Below are 24,314 nucleotides of genomic sequence, written 5' to 3'. Positions count from 1 at the left end.
ACTGACAGGTATACCTAGCGGGTATTTTCTTTTGGAAACATTACGCCTAATTTCCTTATACGCTGCTGAAAATAGCTGGTATCTTGTGATCGGGGTAGATCAAAGATAGTTTCCCGATCAGAGAATACCTGGTATCTTATGTGTTTGAGTCAGTGTAAAAGCACCTATCTGCCGTGATTTACAGATTCATTTCAGATGAACTCTCATGATGAGTTCCTTTCTCCAGGGATCCCTGCTTTCTCCATATAGGTGAGGTTTGGGACGCACTAGATTGCGATGAGATTTGAAGCTTTGTCGGTAACAACCTTCTGGCTTTAAGTGCTTCCAGTTTAATTATTTTAATGATGAAGTTGTTATCATTACAATTGGTAAAAGTTCAAGGAAATTCTTTCAGGTCAGTTTTTCTTCAGCGCATTCATGAAGATGCAGAGGATATTTGTGACTCATTGAATAAGAAGTATAAACATTTTAAAATAAGATTTTAATTTTTTTCTCACTACTCTCAACACATCTCTGAGTATATTGTCCAGTTTGATGTAATGACGGTATAGGGATCATGAAAGTGGGCTCCTGGTGGCTTAGCTTAAGATAATTATAACTCCTTGTAAATCCTTTGTGATTCCAGTGACTAGAGGAGAATCCGAAAATAACGGATAAGAAGATGCAAATAGAATTAATAATCTGAAACGAAAGGATGAAAATTGAGTGGGCGATGACATTCAAGGAAGTAGATGCTGATTGGAAAGAAGTGAAAAACGGAAAGATGGTAGACTGCATGTGTCCGAACAGAACAACTTTCTGAAAAAAGTCAAGCTGGTTGAAGCGCACTTTGATGTCGAAGATGCACTATAATGTTTCCTTGACCAAGGTTATGGGTGCTCATTAGACATCATGCATGAAATGATAAAAGCTCATCATCCTGTATCTCATTCCAGCTTTAATGATACTTATTCCCCAGGTAATTATTTATCCTGTTTCTGTCATGATACTGTAAATTCATCCTCTTTGTCATCCTCACCCCCCCCCCCCACTCCTCCTGTCTCTCTTTTCCATTCTCCTCTGTCATCCTTCCATTACCCCTCCCTTCTTATTTGCAACTTACTTTCACCCCTTTTCTTTTTTCCTGACTCCTCTTACCCCTTTTTTTTTCAGCTTCCTGATTTTATTGCTAATTTTTCTTCTGACCTGTTACTCTCCTCTTTTTTCTCATTTTAAAACTTTGATTTCTTGAATTCTCCATAATTACTACCAGTCCTTTTCACTCCTTCCGTATTACCCCCCCCCCCCCATTTCATCATCCCTTCTCATTCTTCTCTAATCTCCCCCTTTTTCTTCCCTCTCCTCCTCCTCCTTACTCCATTTCAGTTCACCCTCTTCCTCTTCTTTCCCTCGAATGCTTGAGTAACATTCTCAAGTGCAAGTGGGCTAAGGTTTCAGAATGATGCTGCAATGCATAATTCATTGCTACTCTTTATGGAATCCCATCCATGTATTACATGGGTTATGTCCACATTCGGTTTTCCATTATCAAACAAGATTAGGGCTATGCAGAGTGATACCAAAAAGAACTACCCTCAATCATGAAGGTTCATCCTTGAGAAATTTACCATGAACATCCATATCAGACCATAACTAATTTAATGGAAATATGCAGTTTTTCTGAACAACAAACTACATGCATAGACCTCATTCTTGCATACTCCGACTACTTTATTTATTCATGTGCATGAATGCAATCAAATGAAGATGGGTAAGCCGAGTTAGGCATTGATCTTCTAATTATCTTGTTTTTAGTATCCTGGGATTTGTGAAGAGAGGGAGAAAAATGATGTCAATTTGATGGATCAAATGCAATCACATTGAGAGGAAAAGTGTCTTTAAAGGACAAGTTCACCCCAGAAAAATGTTGATATGAATAAATTGAGAAAAATTAAACTAGCATAATGCTGAAAATTTCATCAAAATCGGATGTAAAATAAGAAAGTTATGGCATTTAAAGTTTCGCTTATTTTTCACAAAACAGTGATATGCATAACTCAGTGACATGCAAATGAGTCAGTCGATGATGTCCATCACTCGCTATTTCTTTTGTTTTTTATTGTTTGAATTATACAATATTTCATTTTTTACAAATTTGACAATACGGACCAACTTGACTAAACCATATAATATTAAACAATGCTAATTCCACATGTTCAGGGAGGAATTAATCGTTGTTTCACTTGACAATGAGGAGAAAATTAGAATATTTCACATTTCATATAATAAAATTCAAAAGAAATAGTGAGTGGATGACGTCATCAGTCTCCTCATTTGCATACCGACCAGGATGTGCATATAACTGTTTTGTGAAATTAAGCGAAACTTTAAAATGTCATAACTTTCTTATTCTACATCCTATTTTGATGAAATCTTTAGTGTTATGCTTGTTGGATTTTTCTCTTTTTGTTGGGGTGGATTTGTCCTTTAAGAGAAGATTTCATTATACATTGCCAACGTGAATAAGAAAAAAACCTTTACATAATTCAGGATAAGAGTCATAACATACAAGCACTTGGAGGCTGTATAGTTTTCATTCCACAGTTATTCAACAAATGTATTACCAGGGAAGTGGGAGCAATCATTTTGCCTTGCAAACACTTGTATAGAATGACCGATGTGCTTGTTACCATGGCAACCAAACAAGTATACTACATATTGCTATGTGCATGTATTCACTTCACATGTGCTTTCTAGTGCCCCCAATACAAATAGATTCAATGAATTTTTTTCTGGATTTTGTCACAACCCAATTAGATATTTGGATATTTTGCGTGTGTACATTTTTAAATATCAATTTCATTCATTTTTGTTCCATTGAGCCTTTTCCAACAGATCACCATAATTTTTGTAATAGGCCTATACACTTGTGGTGTAATTGTTGCAACTTTCAATCAAAGGTTGTGGGTTCAAATCCCACTTCATGTGTTCATTTCCTCGGGCAAGAAATTTATCCATAATTTACTGCTCTCAACTCAAGTGCAGTAAATGGGTAACCACTGTTACTCTTCCTCGAATTCTTTTAGAACTGGTACAGCGGCAAGTATATCACATCAGTGACATCACACTTTACAATACAATATCATACATTGTAAAGTGCGAGAGAGTTTCTACATGTTCTAAGGCCGTCCCATAGATACCACACTTTATAAATGATTATTAAAGACTCCTTTTTTGTTTGTATTTATCTACTGTCCATGAGAGAGCCGTGAATGATTCAAGCTGTAGCCAACCTTTTGCTCAGACTGCTGCGACGACGTTTCCTTTTTGACCTTCTATTTAACATGACATAAGAGCGTCAGTGTTCAGGTTGATCGATCCCTTTATCTAGTTGTAATGACAACATGCTGTCAGATTTGTCAAAGAGATTGCATGACCATTCATATGGATCGTTGATTCATTTTCCATCGGCTCAGCCAAATGGATAGGAAACAGTATTAAATATATAGATCAATAAGAATTTTCCATAGTTAATATATAGTTTAATCTGTTCATACCATGTGGTCCATTTACACAAACAAACAAGATTTGTTTCCTTTCATCAACGATCGGCCCCTTGGAGTGTCAGATGTCTTTGTACACTGGCTTTGTTCATTTTTCTAATGCCCCCAGTCACATCAGTGGACTCTAGCCCGATCACATCTGTTCCAATGACATACAATCCGTCGGTTTGGGTCTTGTCGGTGTGGCTGCAGCATAAAGGATCATTCCAAAATGAAATAAAGTTTTTTAAAGAGTTTTTACCATTCTATTTACTACTGGTTCAGTCAGAAGTAGACATGTAGGGCCTTAACTCCATTCAGCTGCCTTAAAAAAGTGACAGTGTTATTTTCTGAATGTTCTTATTGACATAGTCATTGTACATGCAATAGAATTGATCATATAGGTAGGCCTACATCATCATTTTATTTTCAAGCATGAAGAAAATCTCACTAAAGCAACCACTTTCATGTGCCTACTAATGATGGTATGGGCATACTATTTGATCAAAAACATAAATCACTGGAAATAGTATGTTTGTAATCGTAGCGTGATAATCATTATACTCCAAATAAGGGGTTTTTGTTTTTAGTTTCGTCCATATCAGCTGAAATCCAACAGCTGGCTCATCATTCAAGAGCTTGCACCAGACCTTTCGAGCCAACATAGGACTTCAGGTTGAGCGAGATTGCAATTTACAAGGGTGGAACTGATGAAGATGCAATCGCACGCTTCACCTGCGATCAGTCTGAAGCGTGCAATCCGCTTCAGACATCTCTCTTCATATGGATGACAACCCATCTATGCAAGTCATTTAAAGATGAGCCATTTCCCATCATTAGCGTTATTCACACCAAATAAAGTGGACGCAACAGGAATTGAAATGCTCCTTAGCGTTAAAGCAAGGAGTTCCTGAATAAAGAGTGAATCATAAAGTACTGACCAGTCAGTGGCGTAATGAGCCAAGGGAGCCAGACATGGCAAATTGGGCAAAATTTTCTGCGAGTGAGCAAAGTGAGCGAACAAAAATTTTGACCTTTTTTATATTAAAAATCTAAATTTGTGATAGATTTTGCCATATTTTCCGAAAATTATATCATTTCACCCTTTACTTTTCTTTGTTTTTCTCTTTATTTTTCTCGGTCATGAAAATTGGGGGGGGGGGGAGAGGTCCATGGCCCCCATGCCCCCCACCATCTGTATGCCAGTGTATTCAGTTATCTGCTGTAAGGTTGGTACTGTCATGAAGTATGGTCCATTGAAGCTCCTCGGTTTGGTTCACACCAGCAGTTAAAGGCATCCTGTTTACAAAAAATTGGAGCATTTATCTAGTAGCTACTTGTTCACAGCCACTTATGCTACATCCTTTTTACACTATTCAACCATGGATGTACAACTAACTGCCCTTTTACACGGTAAAAAAATCGTAATTTGAATGATTCCAGTGCAAACTAAGATTAGAATCACGAATGCTTATCACAATCACGAATTCAAATTTTACTCCGGAGGTGAATTCCAGTTAAGTTTCACTCAAATCACAGTTTTCGAGTGAGTGTGTGAAAGGTCAGATGATTCTAAAGACGAATTTCAATCATCATTACAATGATGATTCACATTTGAAAAGACCCTGACAATTTCCTGATTCATACGGCTTTTATAAATTTATATACCGTATGGGTACTAGTATTCAACCCGGCATAATTCAAAGATTTTGACATATTCCCCAAAATATTTAGAAATAGGGAATTTATCTTAATTTCATACCTTTGTTATTTCCAGGGTAATCTGTTGTCGGTATTTTCTTTGTCAATCTGTCGACTGTATGCGCGGAGGATCGAATTATGCGGCGATGGCCTTTTGCACTGAATGGCACTAGTATTCAACCTAGTGAGGATTGATAGCAAATCTCAAAAGGGTTTAGATTGCTAAATTAGATCTAGATCTATGTAAGTCTCTGGCTTTGATTAATTCCCTGTTTGGTCTCATCTCAAATGGTCTAGTCCATAGTCGGATGGGACAAGGGCAGATTGAGAGACAGGGCCATCTTTCATCGCTAGCTTGAATACTAGTGCCGACGGAATGAATACTAGTACCAAAATCCGTCGCCGTATAATTCGATCACCCGCGCACACAGTCAACTGGTTGAAGAAAAAAATTACGGAAAAAGAATAACCAGCATTTGCTCTTGGAAATAAGACGGGTCTGAAATTCAGGTAAATTCTATATTTCTATATATTTGAGGAAACTCTCCAAACGGGTTGAATACTAGTGCCCTTACGGTATGCATATTAGATATGGCTTAGTGCAATTCATGATAGGAGGACCAAAATAATTCGCAATCAGTGTTGAAATTACTTTTTATTTTTAGGGAGCCATTTTGAAAAAAATTTTGAGAGCCATTTACAGTTTTCGAAAGCCATTCTTTTTTTTCATGATTCAGCGCCCAGCACATGGTTTTGCATCGCTCTGCTTGTTTACACATTCATTTAACATTAATGTTTAACATTGTTTATTTAATTGCTATTTATTTTTCATTGTTATAAGTTGTTAAATGTTTATTAAATTTATTGTTCATTTATGTTCATTGTTTGTATCTCGTGTATTAAGTGGACGTTCTAACTAACTTTTACAATTTTGTCCATCAAATTTGAACAGAATTTGTACTTACAGGAATCCTCTTTATGACTTTTAATTTCTTATTTGATAAAAACTCACTTGAAAATTATTTTATGAAATATTGATTGCATTGCAGCCTGACAGCAATCACAAACATGCCATCTAATTCACAAGCATCTTGTTTACACTTTCACTCCAAAAGAGGTGAAAATCCACTCTTGAAAGACTGAAATCCCACTCCATCGGGACTAGTCTCTCATCTCACTCTGAGAGGAGTGTGATTCGGGACCAGATCCTTTGCGTTTAGAGAGTATTTGTAAGAAATAATGTAGACTATTTTGTAATTTACAAACCCAGTTTAATTGCCCAGCCGCATTATTTGGTTCCACATTCGATCCAGACTATTTGAGGTTGAAACTGTGCAAGAGGAACCAAAGCCCTATATCATCTATTCTCTGTATACTGTAGTGTACTTTTACATCTTAATCAAGAGACCCTGTGCTGATATTCTACAATTTTTTTAAATTGATAACCAAGGAATATTTGATTGATGAGAATAATGAAAAGTAATTGAGCCCCACTTGACTGCAGTCCGAGGGATCAAACATTTCATTACACTCGGTACTCGTATAATCTCATTAAGGCCTCACAGCATCACAGTCAGCATTCATTGATCAATCATACTCTGTTAGCACCCAATTACACATTTATCTCCCATTACTTTGATTAAAATGGCTGTTTGATAGTATTAATGGAGGTTTAAAGATAAATTCCAGTTGTGGGAACGATCTCAAAATGACTTTTTACAGAATTTAATATAATGATCACCAAAATGTCTGTTTGTATGAATAAAAAATATGTGCCAAAGGATTCTGGAAGAAATTGTGTAATTGCTGAGAAATAAGCAAAATAAGCGCGGATTCGGTCACTTCCGTCGGGTCTTTATTCCAGCAATAATAATACACTGTCCCATGTGTGCCTATCTGTGTTGGTGATCTTCAGTGTGATCGTTTTTTAGCTAGATATTATGATTTCACAAAGTTCAGTTTATGTAACTGTACCAGATCTAGGTCCACGATGATATATCAATACTTTACCTTGGTTTTACAGACTTTCTCACGAAATCAGTGTTTTACTGCAATTACGTTCATTTAGCTTTAATTACTCATAATCTTTTGCAAAATGTAACAGCATTGGAATGATCGATTGCCATTAACAAGAAATATCAAAGTATATTACCTGTGACGTGTTGGGGCAATTTCTCTCTTTATATCAGATTGATTTATGTTAATTATTTATATTAATTAGATTAATTCATATGGCAACCAATCACTTAAATGCATCCTAAATGAAGTGATAGGTTATTTCAGATTAGATGCTTATTCTTATTGTTTTCTAGTTCACATGCAGTCATCATTGATTTTATATTTTGGAGCGACACTCATATAACCCAGTTACAGTTATTTTTCTTTTATCATTCAATATTTCTGAACTAATTATCCCTTTATCACCTTGATAATATTTCAAAAAATATATGCTGTATGTCTGATGATCAAACTATCAAATTAGGATAGAAATTCAGTAATACTTTTCAATTCCAGCAATATTACTGAAATAAATGCAAAACTATGCACTTGATTATAATCTGTTTGTATATCCCCAAGTCCAAGGTCAAAGGTCCCGAAATATAAACTGAAGGACTTGATACTTTCGATACCAGTACATTTATCTAATATAGCGGAAGATAATCATAGTGTTCAATAGCAATGTTTATTACTTTGCAATATGTCTGGATATTGAGGAAATAGCTTTGCAGTTAAAGGTACTTACATGTGATATTTTTACAAAAATTAATAAAGAAGAAATTGTTTTTAATCGTACAAATATCTTGGTGCTGTTTTCCCACTATCCTATTTTGTTTGAAACCAGTGTTTTTGTATATTGCTGGCATCAGCGAATGTAGGGGCATAGTGCCTACAAACGTATTATTATGTATTATAATTGTGTTTTATGATTAGGGTTGTCTATTTCCAGATTTCACACTTGTATGCAGTTTAGGGAGCAAAAGAAAACTTAGAGTCATATTGGTTGGATTCAATCTAGCATGTACCACCTTTGGTTTAAAAGAATGGTTTAGATTGGATATTCCATTAATGTTAGTGTTTGTATGAGGTATTTCATCTTTCTAATACAAGAAAATGGCCCTGGCCCCACATTAAGGACTATGCTGAGCTAACTTCCAGGGCTATTAACAGAGCTATCATTAGGTTGACAAATTCACAAATAGGTGTGAATTTGCATGGGTGCCCTCCCCCACACACACACACCATGTGTAAAAATGTCTTATATTAAGATTTAAAGTGAGTAGGAAATTCTTCACATGCTAGTAATGCTCTCATTAGCTGAGAGGAAAGAAATCTGGCAAGTCTAGTTAATAAGTGGTTTCAGACCGCCTCGAAGTTCGTCAGTTCCAGGTATTTTCTGATCGGGAAATTTACCCGATCAGAAAATACCAGGTAATATTGGCAATGTGAAAGCAAATTACGCGTAATATCCCCGAAAGAAAATACCCACTAAATAGTAGGTACTTGGCAAAATTACGAGAACTTTCACGGGGATTTTTCCAAGGTCGCAGGTATTTTGGCAACGTGAAAGCAATTTACGGGAATTTTTAGCCCAGCTTGTAGTTGGGCGCGGGCGCCGTGGGTGGCTGCTGAGCTAGTGGTTTTGAATCTCGCGCCTTGCCTGCTTATCAGACCATACTGCGCATGCTCCTAACTTCAGGAATTTATCCCGAAGGGATTCGGGGCGGTGTGAATGCAGGAATAATTAATGGGTATTTTTTAGCCTAAAAAAGTTCTCGTAATTTAACGGGGATTCTTATGATCGAGGTGGTTTGAAACCAAGATTGAAATTAAGATTACCCTTCAAATGAGACAAGCAGACTGTTTACAGTTCGAGCCATCTTGAAGAATAGCAGAATGTCCAAGTTGCCTCTTTCTCAAGGAAAGATATGAATCATTTATCTTACTGAAATAATCATGATCCTCCCCTAGGAAACAGCTTTTCATGAATCTTTTGGATTTGGGGATTTCTTTATTCTCTGAGGGGATTATCATTGGATTGAACAGGGAGGGTGTATGATAAGCTACTGTATTCAGAATTACTAGTCATTATCATTTATCCCACAGACCAACATACACATTTCAAATAAAAGTCTGACAGTTTCCTTCCTGTTTGAAATATAGTGAAAACAATTTTTATACCATGCTTTATAAGATGTTTGTATTCTTTATAAGGTTTGGTATTACTTTCTTTTTGTATCAGCAATTCTATGGACTTACTTAATACCTATTACTTTGTGATCAGTCAGCTATTTACATCTCTTCATAGAAGAAAAAAAAACATTTTTATGCCCCCGCAGACGAAGTCCGGAGGGGGCATTAAGCGTTGCCCCTGTCTTTCCGTCCGTCCGTCCCCCCACTTGGTTTCCGCACAATAACTCAAAAATATTCAACAGATTAAAAAAATTTGAATGTGTAGGTAGATGACACCAAAATACAGGCTAAGTTCGAATTCGGAGTCCGCAGGTCAAAGGTCACAGCTCATTATATATGCGAGTTGGTTCAAAGGTCTAAATTTGTTCATTATATGCATATTGGTTTCTGCACAATATTAAGTTCAATCCTATTGAATGAATTTCTGATTGCATTGAGCGGGGGCATCTGTGTCCTTTGGACACGTCAAATTTCTAGTTTTCAAACTAGATGTCTTCAAACTCTCTGATAATGATAATGGACACCGTTCTCACTACCGTCCTAAAACTAGTTTACTGGAAACTAGTTTAAAGGAGAATGAAACCCTTGAAACCAGCTGAATCCATATCAAAGAGAAAAATCAAAGAAACATATTGTTGAAAGTTTGAGGAAGATTGAATGAATAATAAGAAAGTTATGAGCATTTGAATATTAAGATCACTAATGCCATGCAGATCCTCCCTTTGGCAATGTGACCAAGATCTGTGATGTCACAAACATACAACTCCCTCATTGCTTTAGTACTTATTTCACTTATATTCTCACTTTTATAGAATCTATCACAAGGTGAGGTGTTCTCTTTATGAAAGGACAAGTACAGAGGTTTCACAACATTATATCATTGATGAATCGTTTGTCATATGATTAGAATGAGCAAAAAGAGATGTTTTGGGGTATATTTTCAGTGTCCAAAAGGGGAGAGTTGTTCATCTGTGATATCATAGATCTTGGTTGCGTTGCCAATGGGAGGATCTCCATAGCATTAGTGATCTCGACATTCAAATGCTCATAACTCTTCTATTGCTAGTCCTATTTTACTCAAACTTTTGTTGATCTTATTCTTTGATTTTTCTGCTTTCACAAAAGCTAACTTGCTCCAAGAGTTTCATTCTCCTTTAACGTGTAATGAGAACGGTCGAATCGGTCTTGGAAGCGATCTTCCAAACTGGTTCAGAAAACAACCTTGTGATGATCACTTTGCCTTGTTAAAGTGGTTTTAGTGTAAGTGAGGACACAACCGTTATTTGGGAAGCAATCCTTGCACATTTCGAGCACGCTTCTCCACTGTGTGTGGAATGCCTACGCTGCGGAATCAAATTTCACGCGAAGCATGTCGCCCCACTGAGGGTGTTCCCATAGCGACGAGACCGCTTTACGTGAAGTGGTTTTGAAAACTACTTTCGGGTGATCAAATGCGAACGCTAGCAAAGCGATCTTCCAAACTGGTCTCCTGAACCGGTTTCCAGTAAACCAGTTCAAGAAAGTATAATGAGAACAGTGTCTTAGCGATCTCCTCCATTAGATTAATTCATATTTCATTCAAAATTGATGCTTGATTTTGATGGTGTGTTATCAGATTCAATATGAATTCAACCTTTTTTTCACCATTTTGCTCTTTGTGAAGAATGAAAATTATTTTTTTTTATTCCTGGTGAAAATCATTATTTTCATCCTTGAGAAAATAAATGTTAGCTTGATTAGTTGACTGTCCATTCATATCATAATAATAGTACCTTATCCATATAGTCAAGATGTAATTGAAGCGGTTGCCATGCCATCGCTTGACCATTCACTCATCATCTTTCTTTCTCTCTTTCATTTTGCTTCAGATGTCATAAGAAAGCCTACGATGTCTCAAGGTTACCTTCAACATCAGTCATCATAACGTTCCATAATGAAGCTCGGTCGACTTTATTAAGGACCATAGTTAGGTAAGTCTACATGTGATTGTAATTAGCTTTAAAAGTCTGCGAGCCATAGATAAATACCATAATACCACATTGAGATATGACAGATCTTCTCTTAAAAAGATGCAAAAATATTGTTATGTGCTTTCAGATCAAATCGAAAACCAAGAGTATACCAGGTGGGTGTTTCATGAAGCTGTTTATAACTTTACGAATGACTTTCATTTTACGAATAAAAGATGGCCCTTTCTGAAGGTATGTGATTATCCATATGTAACTGACCTAGCTACTAAGAACATCTTTGAGTCATTCATAAAATTTAGCGTAACATTACAAACAGCTTTATGAAACACCCCACAGGTAAGCTCTGATCAGGAATATACCCATTTAATCCCGATCAGAAAATACCAAATGTTTTTCTCCAATGTGAAAGAAAATTACTTGCAATGTTCCAAAAAGAAGGTACTAGCTAAAAAGTAGGTATGAAATCACATAATTTTTGCCGGGACTTTTTCAATGCATTGGTTATTCCAGGCTCTACGCTAACACTTTTTTCTACTGGTCTAACCTATTCATGTCGGACCAGTAGATTTTGAACTTATTACTGGTCTGAACCTAAAATTTACTGGTCCCCCCAAATAAATAAAAACATTAAAAATTATTATGCTGTCGTTTATTGATTTTATCCCCCCCCCCCCCATTAAACAATAAACAGTACACAGTCACAACATAATTAATGAAAGCAATTTCTCCATTTTGGAGAACCATTTTTATCATTTACAAAAAGAGGAGAAAAGATCATTTGTATCAGTTTGATATATTTTTACTGGTCATGTCGGACCAGTAAATCTGGGTATTTCTGAAAAGTTACTGGCCCAACAGCAATTTTTACTGGTCACCCTTTTCCAACACAACCGCATCGGAGGGGGCATGTGCAGTTGTCATGACGATTATCCGCCTTTTTCAGGACGGGCGCTCGTAAAAATAGTGCGGATTATTTTCAGAGTTTGTGAACGCAATTTTTATTGAATTATCCGCATTACTCTTAGGCGGCTAATTGGAGGATGGGTTTATGAAAGGGGTACAAGAGATCTTTACATGAGGACAGAATATTGACGTTTCGCATAACAGCATCTGACTCATAAAGGTAAAGACAAAAGCTACAGCCTCCGCCTAGGTTATAGGCTAGGTTACGAGTTAAGAGACAATTTTCTTTTGCAGATCTGGGTCCTGTAACGCAAAGGTTAGTGATTAATCGTACGCTTGATTTTCACGATTGATTGTACATTGTAGCCAATGCAATCAATCTTTAAAAAAATGTTCTACGATCATTGCTAAGTTTTGTGTAACGGGCCCCTGTACCCAGTTCTGTCTAGGAGCTAGGAGATTGTTTTCATACAACATGAAGTTGCAACCTGCCATTATTGTAGTGATTCTTACATATAGGGGTTTTTAGAGCTCTGTTCTCTTTCTTTTTCTAATACATTTTAAGATATGAGGTATTGACAGCCAAGCGACAGTATGAAGACATAATTTCCTATACTTACCTTTCTTTTTTCAGTGTTCTGAGTAGAAGTCCTCCGCAGCTTATTGAAGAGGTCATTCTGGTTGATGATTGCAGTGATGACCGTAAGCTCTCTCCCTTCTAATCCTTATTGCTTCTTAAATCCTTCCATCCTCTCGGAGTCCATCCATTCCAAATCCTCATCAGTATACCCATCCATCCATTATAGCCATTTTCTCTATTTCTCCATCCAATATTTGCATGCAGAAAGCTTCTGAAATAGGATCTTCCTTCATGAAAGATGAATACAAAGTCAAGTAGAATCTTATATCTTTAGAGTCTGTCAATTCCTTGGACTTGACCTTTATAGTTCATCTTTGCTTGTCCATCCGTGATCATTTTGGTTCAGCATTGTTTCTATTAGAGATTGGAGATCAGTATTTTGATATTCGATGATATTCGATGCTCGTGCATAGTGCATACAAATGAAAGATTTTTTTTAAAGAAAGGATTGAGTGAAAAGTTCATACAAAGAATTATAGAAAAGTTTTCTGCTTCCGAGTGATCTAATAGTACCAGTGAGGTGATATGTATATTAGTAGATGAAAATTATTGTAATATTCAAGTGTCTTCGGAGTTTCAGATGAATTCAGTTAGATTATAGTAGAATTTAAATTCGAATTTAGATAAGAATATAATAGAATAGAATGAAATCAATAGATTAGATTAGATTTTTAAAATAGAGAAAGAAATGGTATTGGTTCATTGTAAAAGCACATTATATAAATAGCCCAGTGGATGGAAATGGTGAAATGAAAACTAATGTAAAACAATAAATTTTATTCATTAGTTTTTTACGGTATTATATTTCAAAATGGAGTCAACATAACACAACAAAGTCATGGAGTGAATTAGATGAAAAACAAATATTAGTGATATGATTTCTTCATTGCTAACCTTTTTCTTGTTTAGTATCCAGTTCAAGCTGATAGATAAAGCACCTTTTTAATGTTTCTTGGTGTATAAACACGATGTCTGAATCGCATACAGGAGAAGAATACAAACAAGAGTTATTTGTATTTCTCACTATTTATTGATTATCACAGATCAAAGTTAATGTTTGTATATTGTCTTGTGCTGTATTTGTTTTGCATAACCCTTTTTTTCTACTGAATTAATGATGCTACATTTTTAAACAGGATCATTGTGTAAATAAGAAGATATTCATGTTTATCAAACAATGCCACAATGCAGCTGCAGTGTGAAGTCAGCTTGTGAAAAGGCTCACAGTCAGACTCGGCGGGATTCAAACCCACATATTGGTATTCTTGGAGAAAAATGAATATCTTAATTAATACTTGTCTTTATCACCCAACGAATTAATCATTCTTTTGATATGATTGTGTATGATGTGTTAAATTCATTTATCTTAATATCTTAGGGCCATTGCTAAAAACAAGAGATGCATTTGAATGCAGCTGAAAAAAAATCAAGCGCAATGCACTAATATGCTTTTTAATCGGTTGGAAATCAGCTTGTGTTTGATTTCTAGAGTTACGTTCGATTGCAATTGTTTATGCAACAGGCCTCTAGATATACTCAATATTTGAACTTGCTCCGAGTGGAAATGAAGATTTCCGAATGATTAATTCAACTTTTTCTAATTGAAATTTCAGCCATTGATGGAGAGGTTTTAACGAGTATACCCAAAGTGAAGCTTATACGCAACAACCTCAGGGAAGGTATGTACATTAATTGTTTTAACTATGATAATAGTGAATTTTGAGAAAGTGAGAGGAGTAAGATATGGACGGATGGGTGGGGGGCTGATTGAGATAGGGAAGAGGGGAGGAGGATGAAGAGGTGAAGGAAATAAGGGAGAGAGCGATGAGAAGGTGGGGGTGTATCTTTGCAATGCATTTGGAGAATAAGAGGATGATTGAAAAGGAGGGGGGTAATGAGGTTGGGTAGAAGAGGAAGAGGGGGGAGGGGGGGGGGGAGGGGGAAGTAAGAGGATGAGAAAGGGATGAGGTGGGATGTACGTTAACAGTGGAAACAGGAGAATAGAGATGGAGGGTAGAGGAGGAGAGAGGTTGAAGGAGATGAGAAAGAGAGAGAGAGATTAAGAAAGAGGGGAGGGAGGGAGAAGGTGGGATGTGCAATTACAATGGATGTGGAGAATAAGGGGAGGATTGAGATTGAGGGGCGAATGGGGTGGGGTAGAGGAGGAAGAGAAGTTGAAGGAGATGAGAAAGAGAGAGAGAGAGTGAGATAAAGAAAGGGGGAGGAAGGGAAAAGATGGGATGTACATTTACAATGGATGTGGAGAATAACAGGATGATTGAGATTGAGGGAGCGATTGGGGTGGGGTAGAGGAGGAAAAGGGGTAAATTCAGGAGTGAGGGGAAGAAAGAGGAGGAGAAAGAGACGAGATGGGGTGTATATTTGCCATGGATTTGGAGAATATGGGAGGATTGAGAAGGGGAGCAATCGAGATGAGTGAATCAAGGAAGATGGAAGGAGGATGAGGAAAAGAAGGAGAGAAGGAAGAAGAGGCGATGAGAGAATGAGGATATGAGGATGGGCTAGTTGGAAATTTAATTTCATTTCATTCAGACAATTAGATAAATTAATTTGTTAGCAAATTTCAGCAGTCTATTCCCTGCTCGTTCACCTATATCGGTTTGAATGGGTGATATATCGTCAATATTCGATTTCAAATATTGTGACACTTTGTCAACCTTGGGTTGATAGAATGGCAGCTAGGGTTTCATGTTCTAATTTAACTCCATACTAAATCTCCTGCTTCATAAACATGCCTCCTTGTCACCCTATAGGTATGGATATCAAGCCAATAAATATGATGAGTAAGCATGCATGGAACATTAGTGTTCAGTTGTAAAGTGGGAAGTCAAAATATAATGAAGAAAATATTTGTGAAGAATATGTTTGTGGTGTTTTGAGTGGAGAATTAAACCTTTAGAGCTACGATGGTTTTAGACTCACTCTTTTAGTATAAAATTTTGAAATGGATCATTCACAAAGTCTACTTTCACTAGAAACATTCACTCCAAGGTTGTTTTTTGTCAAGGTTCTTTGATTGGAGACTGAAAAAAATGCTTAAATATACTAATCAAGAATGAGGATTATAAGACTGCAACAAGTGGCCTACGTTTATGAAATGAAATTTTTCATCCAGCTCACTTTATATTTTGAAATGTGAAGTGAACTCCTTTTTTTTTGCCTTTACAATTACTTACTTCAGGTCTGATCAGATCAAGGATAAGAGGAGCGGATGCAGCGAAAGCCAGTGTTCTAACCTTTCTTGATAGTCACTGTGAAGCCAATACAGGATGGCTACCTCCTCTCCTAGAACGAGTTGCTCAGGTTAGTAAAACACTTCCATCCTTGCAGAATATAGGTGGTTTCAAACGGCCTCGATCATAAGAATCCCCGTTAAATTACGAGAACTTTTTTAGGCTAAAAAATACCCATTAATTATTTCTGCATTCGCACCGCCCTGAAACATACCCTTTGGGATAAGTTCCTGAAGTTACGAGCATGCGCAGTATGGTCTGATAAGCAGGCAAGGCGCGAGATTCAAAATCACTAGCTCAGCAGCCACCCACGGCGCCAGCGCCCAACTAAGGGCCAACTACACACTGGGCTAAAAGTTCCCGTAAATTGCTTTCACATTGCCAAAATACCTGCGACCTTGGAAAAATCCCCGCGAAAGTTCTCGTAATTTTGACAAGTACCTACTATTTAGTGGGTATTTTCTTTTGGGGAGATTACGCTTAATTTGCTTTCACATTGCCAATATTACCTTGTATTTTCTGATCAGGGTAAATTTCCCGATCAAAAAATACCTGGAACTGACGAACTTCGAGGCGGTCTGAAACCACCTAATGTCTAGTTTTATTAGGATTGATTTTCTACAACAGGTTGCTTAGGGAAAGAAAAACATCTCAGAAAACTAAACTGAGAAGTTTTGAGACAATTTGTATCACTTTTTAGATTGTAAAAGGCCTCATTTCAACCCATAAGGAAAGCCCATATATTGTCATTTGATTTGAAGAAATCCCAAGAATTTATTAACAACATATTTAGATTTTTTTTATATTTGCATTTTCGTCTGTCAAATGAGAATAACAAATATCTCAAGTTTACTTACTTTGATTCCTTCAGAAAGAAAAATAGTTTTGAAATAATCTTCTCTTTTTTTCTTTCATCCAATTGCTATTTTTAGCTGATGCTGAAAGTTTAATGTATTCTGTCTCTCTTGGCAATTTATCTCAGTTTTTTGCTGTCTTTGTTTATTTATTTTATAGTATTCTTTTGAAAATAAACAAATAAAAAAAATGGTAATCTGGTTTATTCTCATAAAATAAGGCAGTGCTTTTGGTTTATAGAAATTGAACCAAATAACAGAATCCAAAGACTGAAACCTGCAAAGTTCTTCCCTTAGTCAATTTGAATATATTTTCTTTCATTTCAAATATGCTGCTGAACATTTTATCTGGAAGGAATTAAGAGGAGATCAGATAAATGCTTCCTGATCAAGATATTTATGGAGCGAAGGATTTACCCAAATCCTGTATTCCCAGTTGAGTCTGTCCTATATACCCAGGCATTAAAGAGAGATCGGTATTCCCACTTGTGCGATAATATATTGTGATTTGGTAAAAATCTATTCAAATGGAAAAAAATAGGAAATAACAAAGTTGGGCTTTCACTAGGTGATGGTGGATATTGAATTTTTCAGAACCAGTTTGCAGTTGGCTGAAAGATGTTGATCCTGTAATGAGATTCTAACATAATTATAAATTTGTTTTTAAAGGAGGAATGAATTATGATCAACTCAAGCAATCACTAAAAGTGTATGACTTTTCCATAGTTGTTATTGTCTTTAAGGCTTTCAAATTGAATGCATACACCATGTCAGTGTGATGTAGCGACCAATTGGTAGTTTGGGGAGGGAATCGTTCTAACTTAAAGAGTTGATTATTGTGGGGGGAAAAAAAGAATGCCAGAGAAGTAAAATTCAGGCAAATAATACTTCAGTTATGACTTCTAAAAAGTTATTATCACTACACCGATATCAGAACGAATGAATGTCATTATAAGGACTGCTCCTGAATTAGCTCTAATACAAAAAATGACTAAAATGTAATATTCAAAACATACTCACTATTGGATTTTCTTTTCAGAGTAGTATTAACTTAATTTTTTTAAATTCATATAGGCCTACTAGAAGGTCCTTTATACATTCAGCGATTTGTTGATTATGAGTATGTAGAATATATAAACATTAAGTATTCTATATTTACTTCTGAATACTTCTGAATGTCACTATAGAAGACAGATTATTTTATGAATTTAAAGAAAAATTACCCTCCCATTACCACCTTGTCTTATTTTTTTAAAAATTAGATCAGATAATCCTTCCTCTGTCTGATGATATCATGTGTAATGCTGCCTACAGTCTCACCAACGATACCGTCTCCTGGGGGGTGTTTCACAAAGATTGAAGTATAGGCCTGGTCACAACGCCCAAACTCTGTTGGAGCGTTCCTTGAACGCTAGGGATAGGGGGCAGAATTTCGACAACGTTCGTTATCACGTACAAAATGGGTGGAAAAAATGGAAAACACGGTTTTTGCTTTAGCGGTGCACCGCTGAAGCCGGCATTGCTTTAGCGGTTGTTTAGCGGTGATGCGAGATTTGATAGAGCGGCATCCTGTGCATGCGGGTGTTGGCTCGGCGGGGGTTTAAAGTTGGTTTAGCGGCATACCGCTTTTGACTACAGAGCTGAACAGATCGCTTTGATAGAAGTTCTGATAGATTCAAAATGGGCTCCTGGTCCACTTCTCCCTGTATTTATAGCCAAATGCTGGTCTCGCTCTGACACCTCCATACCAATCGCCAAACCAAAGTTCATCACCGCAATGGATTGCTGCTTCAACGCCCGACACCGTTCCACCCATCCCGTGTCCACTCGTGAAACACTTACAACCGCTCCACCAAAGTTTGTGCAACATTTAATCACCACCAGGGCAAAGATGGCGAAGCAGCGGTGATCCAGCGTGCAAGATTTTTGCGTTGGCTTTAATAGCAGATGCAAGCGTCCACGAACGTGCGTCTAGCGGTGTCAAACTTTGACTGGCCGTTGTTGGAGCGGTGGTGAACTTCACCACTCGCAATATTTTATAAATATTTTAAAACTAGGCATAGGCATTTAAGTGTGACTCTACATCTTACTTAAATCCTTGTGAAACACCCCCCAGGGCCCTGTAACACAAAGGTTAGCAATTAATCGCGTAATGAAATGGCCTATTAATATTATTGTTGCATGGGCACTTTGCTCAGTTAGATTCACTATTAACCAATCGGAATTGTTCTTTCAAATAAGCGATTAATCGCTAACCTGTCTTATGGGCCCCAAGACCAATCAAAGCTATTATTTCATTATTCCCAATGACATACCAACAGTTAGTCTGTATGCTGACGTGACTGTAACATAAATGGTAGAAGTTCTGTTCTTGAATTAGCTCTAATACAAAAAAATTTACTAAAATGTAGAAGACCCAAAGGTCGTTAGTACACTGCAACCTTGCTCCTTTAGCACAGAGAAAGTATATAAAAAAAAAACATTTTCCAAGAAGTGAATAAATCGTGCTACATCTCCTAAGGAGTATATTACCCGATTCCATATTCATGCACAAGATACAGGGTGGCTGTGGCTGGAGATGAATAGGGGATTAATTTCTTTTATCGAAACCCGTCATCCGAGTATCAAATTGCATGTTATGACTGGTAGGAATTTGGGGATTAGCGCCTTTTATGGTTTATTCAGATGGATATAAAAGCAAAGAAATGGGATGGCACACTAACATGCATAACCGGGGAGGTCATAGTTTGACAGATGAGTTATATTTGTTACAGACTAGATATGATAAATTTGGTTCATGGCATAATAGCTCTGTTGGCAATAAGTATTTTCAGACTGCACTTAATCATATTCCTGTCATGTAAAGTGTACTTTTCTGTAAACTTACATTTTATTCCTTTTTTTGTGCTGAGTTCAGCAAACTGAATTTATTCAAGGGTTCTATTAAAGGGAAATTAAAAGCAGAAACGTTTGAAAATGTCATAGTAATTTGGCAATGAATGTCAAGTATGAACATTGATTATCCTATCCACTATATTCTCAGGTCCAAAATTATAGAGATGTTCCTGCCTTATCACGTTGATTATAAACTTGGTATATTTTTGCTCAAAGTAAACAGAAATAGTAGCACTCTTACATAGAAGAAGTTTGACGGGTGAATTCTTGAATGTGATAACTATTGTTTAAAACCAAGCCATGGGGTTTTCATTGCATTTTAACGATCATATCTATTTCAACCATAGATCTACATGTGTGAAGCCTGATGCTTTAATATCTTTCTCCTTTACTGTCTTCAGGTTTTAAGCTCTCCTTCGAGGTTTTAAACCCTCTCAGAACCCCAAAGTTTCTTTCGTCCTCTCCCCTGGCCTTACAAGGCAAGAACACCCCGATGATAGGTTGTTCTTGATGAAAGCAGAAAAATTACAGAAAAATAATCCATGAAAGAATATGAGAGTATGTTGTGAATGTTTTATATTTTTTGTTTAATTTGTGGTATCATATGCAAGCAGCTCCCTCATACATCATCATTTAATATACTGTAATTTTCATAAATTCACATTTTTATTGGAACATGATGATCAAAATATTTCTTCTTAGAGAAGGGGGTATGAAAGGGTGTGTCTCACGATACATCAACCCAAAATAAAAATAATTTTTTTTTTTTTTATAGAAAATAGCATTTTATGAAAATTCTGTTTTTGTTTTTGTTATTGATATGGTTTTGAAAGAATATATTTCACATGACATGACATCGGATGTGGAATAGTTTGTCTATTGATTTTAAAAAAGGTACCGTATAAACCATCTTCAATTTTCTGAGAAAATGACATTTCATTGATTCTTTACCATTCGCTTTATAGGAATGCTGCTCACGTATGGCTTCACTAATCAAATAATCAAAATTCTAAAAACTTTTTAATTCTTTGATGGAGTCATCCCAAACCTTCGGCAGTATTTTTCATTATTTTTTCTGCTATTTTTACAATAAACTTTTGGTCAGGATGAACTTCCCCTTTAAGAAGCCAGAAGCAATATCTTCCTTATATCGTCTGGCTATATGCTACATCATATTATCTCCCTAATTAATAGCAAGGAGGGTTTTTTTTTGTACTCGTCATTTTTAGCCTGAGCAATCATCATCATTCTTTTCTCATCTACTCTTTATACGTTGCAATTTGTATCATTCTTCCAAATCTTCTTAGTATCATCACTCCACGTTGATTTCTCTAGTCCTTTTTAGTCTCTCTCGTCCCAGTTTTGTCAATCTTGGTATTTTACAGGAGACCATTTTGCTTCTGTCAAGTAAAATGTCTCTCTCCTGTGATGCTTATTTGTAGCCTAGCACAATTTTGTGCTTAGATGTTTTTTTTTATTATCATTATTATTCAATAACCTCTTACTGCGGTCTTCAACCTCTTAATTGCCTCCTCATTCTGTTTGGGGGGAGAAAAACATCACTATTGCAAGAATAAAAATCGCCCCTGCCTTGCTTCACTTGAAAAGGCGGTATTCCTTTACAAACCACGTTTTCAAGAAGTCAACAGGCTTGTTAGAATCATTGTGAAAGATCCCTGATGCATTTCCTTGTTCTGAAAAGCCTACAGACTGGTCCAGACACCGGTTGAAAGGACACACAATCTTCTTCTTCTCCTAAGCCGATTATTCTGTCAATATTTTCTTACTGAAAGGATGATCTGTTATTGAGACTTGTATGATGTCAAAAGAAGGATAGAAATGAAAAATCATAATCTATCTTCAACTCAGAACTTAAAGATTCATTTTCAAAATACATCTCATAAATATTGATCTTAAATCTTGTCCGTGGTATTCCATTAAGTCCTGATTTTTTTTATGCAGGAGATTTTTATTCCCTTGTCATTAATTATGAAGTTTGAAGGTGATTTTCAAGGAGGCCTCTGTATTTCAAATAATCAAAGAGATGCTGTGATAGGATCATCAGTAATCCTTGTGAATGATGTAAAGGCTACTGCACACCTTATGACTTGTCAACAATTAAAGTTTGGATCAAATCACATTTTGCTTGTTAATTGTTTATGGAAATGTGAATAAAAAATATCTTTTTATTTGAGGTTCAATTAACTGAAAGAAGACTAATATAACAATTATAGATTATTGCAAGCCTTTATTTTGGAGCAAAGGCCAAATTAGTTTCAAATCGTAAGATTGCTATGACGTCAGTATGAGTAGATATTAGATATTTTATTCTAGTAAGGATGATAGCAAAATAACAGATTTGAATATAGGTATTCGTACGCTGATTTAGAATATTACATGGTAAAATATTCCATCTCTCAATATTAGCATTGAATTCTATTACATTTTATTCAAAAATTGGGTTGCAGACCAATCATAAGTTGTGCGGTGGCTTTAAGACATACAAAACAACTTTTTATTAGTGAGGCATTAACGAGTAAAATATTAGATTAATATCTTGGTCACATTTGCTCTACAGCGGCCGAACGTCGAGTAAAAAACAGCCGTTTTATTCATTTTTATTCAAACCACCTTTGTATAGCTGGTACAAAAAATGTTAAAACGGCTGTTTTTCGACTCGCCGTACGGCCACCGTAGAGCAAATGTGACCGAGGTATTAGTCCTATATCATTGAACAACAGAAAATTCTTCATTTACCTGCCCCGATGCTGTAAAAGTGTGAAGGGGTTCATCTCTGACTCAAAAATTCATCTACATTGTTAGATTTTGAATTTTCTTTGTCAGTAATAGCCATCAATGTATAAGATATTTGTTATCAAAATTACAACTATCATTTCTTATCACTATCAGTAATTATTGAAGAATACCATATAATGTGTTTATAATGCATCTTGCATACATACATACAAGGGTCGGCGCAAGGGAAATTTGACGGGGGAGGGGAGAGATGAACTAATTGTTTTTCCCAATTGAATTTATACAGTGGTAAATTTACACGGCCTATGTATATTTTAAGTTCTTATTTCTCATATCTTCCTTTTCTTCCTTGTTTTGTCTTCAATTCGTGAAAAGTCTTTGGGAGCGCATCTCCCACCACCCAGTCCTTCCTGTATCCCTGCCTCCAATATACAATGTATCATGCATTTATATATGATACATTATAAAATGTATTCTAGGTTTATGCTGTTTGATATTGTTTTTTTTTTCAGATTCATATTTCTTGTAAAGCCAAATCCCTATGATAGAGTGAGTTTTCAATCGACCTTTTCTGCTTACTCAAGACGGCAATGTGTTTCTAGTAAAAGTGGGTGGTCGTTTCATATAATTTTGAAGCGTTTCTTTGATGGGGTAGGACTGGGTGATGAGAGCGGGACAATAACAGATCTTCACAGCTTGTCAATAGCAATCTTGTCTTCTATGCTCATTGTAGAAACCGAGCGGTGTGGTGTCAGAACTTGTAATGGAACCGTCAAAAAGAAGCTCAATTTTCAGATTGCAAAATGGTCTATTAATCCTCACCAAACAATCAGTGTACAGAATAAAAGTTACTCAGTCATTTCATGACATCAGAAGTCAGTTGAGACTATACCTCTTAGCTTTGTTGTTTATTCAACCTTTTCATTTTCAAAATTTCAAGACATGCTGATGATGAACACAAATGTTTAGCATGGTTGTGTTAAAAAAATTATATACTGTAGATTACTGAAGGCTGATTTGTGTTCATAGGGAATAAGAGAATTATTGGGATTCTTTTGCCTGATGTAGGAGGTTTATTGCATTTTGTAGGAATTTTGTTGTACTACTAGAGCCAGATTTCCCTTGTATAACTTGTGAAAGTGAGAAATGTTGGTTCCATGACATTTGCTCTGGCGACGATTGCTCTGCTGTGAATTCAAATACATGAATGGAATGACCAACTTCAACCCTGGATTTAACACTATACCCTATCCTAAACCTTACCCTACACCTAACATAAAACCCGATTGCAACCCTAGCCCTATATCTTGGACGAAATAAAGCCCAGAGCAACTGTCTCTGGAGCAAATGTCGTGTCACAGAAATATCGTAGTAAGATATTCTGAGGTGCAGAGGAATGAGATCGTTACAGGATGGGTTTAGATATCACAACAACAGCAACAACATTTTTATTCAACAATATAAAAAAAAATGAAAACATAAAATTTTAGATACTTTTAAAATGTTTTTAGTGATTCTGCTCATCACCCAAGTAGATTAATATTTCAGAAGTAACATTCTTGAGGACAAAGTCTTATTAGAAATGATTCACCATTTGCTATGATAATATAAATAGGTCAGTCGGGAGA

The 24,314-nt window shown here is 36.2% G+C and overlaps 1 long non-coding RNA gene across 1 annotated transcript; it reads left to right on the top strand.

Moving 5' to 3' along the window:
* The first annotated feature begins 11,277 nt into the window (after window positions 1-11,277).
* LOC129265723 (uncharacterized) lies at window positions 11,278-19,493 on the top strand. Its single transcript, XR_008584943.2, has 4 exons — window positions 11,278-11,383; window positions 12,921-12,988; window positions 14,540-14,605; window positions 16,129-19,493. It is a non-coding gene; the product is annotated as an uncharacterized LOC129265723 (long non-coding RNA).
* Window positions 19,494-24,314: the final 4,821 nt, after the last annotated feature.

This window comes from Lytechinus pictus, chromosome 7 (genome assembly GCF_037042905.1).
Source record: "Lytechinus pictus isolate F3 Inbred chromosome 7, Lp3.0, whole genome shotgun sequence".
NCBI lineage: Eukaryota > Metazoa > Echinodermata > Echinoidea > Temnopleuroida > Toxopneustidae > Lytechinus > Lytechinus pictus.
This window is presented reverse-complemented; position numbering and strand designations above follow the sequence as displayed.